Below are 4,287 nucleotides of genomic sequence, written 5' to 3' on the forward strand. Positions count from 1 at the left end.
AGAACCTGTAATAAGAAATAATAATAATAACACATTTTGTAACATTTTATGATTTTCATAGCACTTAAAAAATACTGTCACATTTTAGGTCAGTTCACTCTTATCTTCACCTTAACAGGTGAAGAAACTGAGGCAGATAGAAGTTATGTGTCTTGTTCAAGTTCACACAACAAGGAGATATCTGAGGCCAGATTTGAATTCTGGACTTCCTGACTTCAATTTAAGTGCTCTATGCATCATATTACCTACCTAACCAAAACTCAAGAATAAGGAAATAGTGAATTTAGAAGATTCTTCTCTGATTTGATGCCAAATGGTGATGTCAACTCATGCTCCCTTCCTAAAACAGAGCATCTGCTTCTTTTGCATAACTTATATAGGTTTTTATGATTATGCTAGAGAGGTTAATTATGTGGAAGAATAGTTTCTAGAATAAAGCTTTATAGAAGTTTAGGGAAATCCCAAGATCCCCTGAATTGCCCAAGCAAACTCCATATAAGATTTTTATTTTAGGTGAACTTCCACCATTTTATATGCTTTATCAAACCATTTTTAGGTCAGTTGTTCTTCAAGAGTGAGAAGATTTATTACTATTGCCTAGTCAATAAGAACACTTATCCAACACTCACTATGTTCAAAGCACTGTGCTAGGCATTGTGGTCACTGATATATTAATATTTAAAGAAATTATGTTTTCATTCTCATGGACAGTCCAAACCAAGTAAAGTCAAGTGAATATGAATGTATTAATTACCTACCATATGCCAGGCATTGACCTAGGAAGTTAAAATACAAGGACATTAATGAAATAGTCTTTAACCTAAATAATCTAAAATGGGAGAAACAAAATTTCTACAGATTATTCAATAAAAATTAGGTATATAAGGGGAAATCATCAATCAATTTGAAGAGTTCCTCAGTTAACCTCAAAGTATTATAGGACATCAGCCATTGTTTGGAAGCAATGAAAGGTAACTCTTTATAGAATATGAGGATGCTCACTCATAGTATTCTAAGTGGGTTTCAGAAACTGGGACTGTCTTAAAATGATTATGTGAATGAATTACACAATCCCATATGCTATAAAAGTGAGCTGAGGAAACTGACTTTTCATTGCTCTCTTGAAGTCTTTCCCTGCCTTTTCCCCTGGTGCTTCATTCCAGAAAAGTATATTTGAGTAATAACATAGATAAAGCTGCAAATTATATATGAGGCATAGCATGTAAATTTTCTTTATCTAATTAGAAATAGGAGGCAGGGATTAATGAGAAGACAGAGTAAGATCAAGTCAATATAGAAAACCTTCATGTACATGCTCAGATATTTCAAATTGACCAGAGACAAATGAAAGTAGAATGTTGAATAGGAAGTGATATAATAAAAATCTTATGTAAAATAAAATAGACTTGTACTCTTCGAATGTCAGGAGAAAAGGAGGTAGCCCTCCAGTGTTCTGGGAGAATGTCATTGAAGAAATATATGACAGGACAAGAAGACAGGTTGATCATGTGGCAGAAAGGAGGAAAAGCAAGTATTCTAATATTGTTAGGAGAAAGTGTGAAATGCCTTCTGCTTGTTGAGAAAACCTCTGTAGTCAACGTAGCTGAAGACTTGAATGACAGTCCTACAGAATGGAAATGAATGAATACATGATTTGAATCCTTGGAGAAAACTCTCAAATTGATTAGATCACAGACCCTTTTGAGTCAGTCAAATGCATTCTTGTAAGGGTTTTGTAATTATAATTTCTTTTGCATGTAGGAAAAAAATACCTGCCTGACACCTTAAAAAAAAAAGAAAAGAAAAGCCAGAATGGCATAGTGGATAAAGATTAGAGAGGTCAGCTGCAAGGAAGCTGCTACATAGAGTGAAAATAGTCCTCAAAATAGTACAGTGGATGAGGAAATGAAGGATAATGAAAATGAACATAATTGTTGGACCTCACAGTAAAATTTTGTTTCTACAGTGATGCAGAGTGACTCTCCAATGGAAGAGTTAATTTTTAGAGTATCTTTGAAAGAGTAGAACTATATACCTAGCTTGAGCTAGGCACCGAACATGAATGTTTGAGGTAAGATATAATTGGAGGCAGAGAATATAGGATTAATTCAAAGGCGGTTTTCTAGATTGGCCATATGTATGTGGGAGCTCTTTGAAGTATCCACAAGCATGAGTGTTCTCTCATGTAAAGTCCCTGGACAAATCCAAGCAAACATACATTTCATGCTGGTTTAATGTTGAAATAGCCATCTGGCTTTTGATGCATCCTTTAGAAGTAGCTGTACATGACCAGAGGTCAGGTGTTTCTTTTCTCTTTCTCTATCCATTGATCCTAGAGACTGGATTCATTTTACGTTCTGCTGTATAGTGTTTGATACTCTTCTACTGTAACAGGGAATTTTTTAATTTTATTTCACATTTTTTGAGAAAATGGATTCCTCAATTTTGGAGTACGATATTTATCTTCAGCAGACTAGACGGAAATAATGTCACTGTTATTCTGTAGGATTTTTAAAAATAAAAGAAAAATGCTCAAAAGAATGCAAGGTGACAGCAAACACCTTCAACTTTCTGGGTGACTGCTATGCAAATGCATTATCCAGTGGCCTTGAGTTGTACAGGGATGAGAGTCAAGCCTCATCTATTAGTGCTACTGTGAATCTGCCATGGGAATAAAAAAAGAACCTTTGTAGTGCAAAATTCTAGTATTCTCCCACTTAAAAAATCAGATAATACTTGTAAAAGCCGATTGGTCTTTCAATCTGAGGAGCTTCTGACTAGATGGAAAATATCTCTGTTTCTAAGGGAACACAGTGACCCCATTCCTTTAAAAATGAGAGGGTAGGAAATGGGAGAGGTGAATTGAAGTTAAGATGTAATATACATCTTTATTCACCTTTGTACTTAATAATCATTAGTCCTTCATAAATGCCTTTTGAAAGCTAAGAGATGATTATTTAAACAAGCTGGGTATGCTATTCTTCCTCGATGTAGATGAAAATCCAAAAACAAAAGAAAAACAACCATTTTGGAGGGGTTAGCTGGGAAAACAGTTGAACTGTAAACCTGAGTGCTTGGATACCTGATTACCTTTCCATTTATTGCCTTTTTTCTCAAGTGTATCCTTTATTTATTTATTTTTATTTTTTATATTAATTAAATTAATTAAAATAAAATATATTTTATTACTTATTACTTTTTAAAAAGTCTGTATATATATGTTTTCTATATATGGGACAGCTTGGTGGCAGCTAGTGCTGGGACTGAAATTAGAAATACTAAGATTCCTGAGTTCAAATCTGGCCTCAGACAATCACTAGCTGTATGATCATGTACAAGTCACTTAACTTTGCCTCAGTTTTATCTAAGAAATGAACCAGAAAAGGAAATAACAAACCTTCCATTTTCTTTGCCAAGAAAACCCAAACGGGATGGTGAAGAGTCAGACATGGCTGAAATGACTGAACAACCATGTGTAAATACTGATTTTGAGTGTAGTTATATATGTACCTGTTTTATGTATTGTCTTCCCTACAGAATTTAAGCTTTTTGAAGGGTATTGAAACATGCTTGTTGAATAATTGCTTAGGATAATGGAAAGAAGTTGAACAACCCAGAAATGCCCAGAATTGCTTGGCCTGGACCAGAGTCCCGTGTTAACTGTCTGAGCCCTCTCAGGAAGCAATCCGTAGCTTCCCAGCCCAAACCAGTATCACCTGACTGAGATCTAAAGCTTCCAGCCTAGAAACAATTCTGGATTAAATGTCTCAGCGCTGCATTCAGAGCTGCCTAGAATAGCTCGAGTGAGTCTGCAGTGTAGATCCAGAGCCGCCCAACACACAGTCCTGCCAAGAGCCATCTGGTCCTGTGTTTCCCAGCGTAGCCCATAGCTACCTGGCTTGGGTCAGACACTTAGAGATGGGATCTTTTTGATCCAAACACCTGGCTCAAACCCCCTCATCCCTGCCCTCAGGTCCCTGACACATGATGAGAGAACTTGCTGACACTCAAACGAAGCCAAACAGACGAGAGCAGAGGATGAAATACCCTTCCCTCTTCTTCACAAAGAGGTATCAGAAAATTGGTGCAGAATGTTGTGTATCCTGTCAGATGGAGTCATTTGGTTTGTTAATTTTGCTTAACTGGTTTTTGCTTTAACAACGGGTTTGCAATGTCAGAGTGGAGTTCCTGGGGAAATGAATAGTGATATTAAAAAAAAAAAAGTCCTCAATAAATAAGAATGAATCAAATTTAAGAGAGTATGGGGACACAGAGATAGACAGAGAT

This window comes from Monodelphis domestica, chromosome 2 (assembly GCF_027887165.1).
Source record: "Monodelphis domestica isolate mMonDom1 chromosome 2, mMonDom1.pri, whole genome shotgun sequence".
NCBI classification, from domain to species: domain Eukaryota; kingdom Metazoa; phylum Chordata; class Mammalia; order Didelphimorphia; family Didelphidae; genus Monodelphis; species Monodelphis domestica.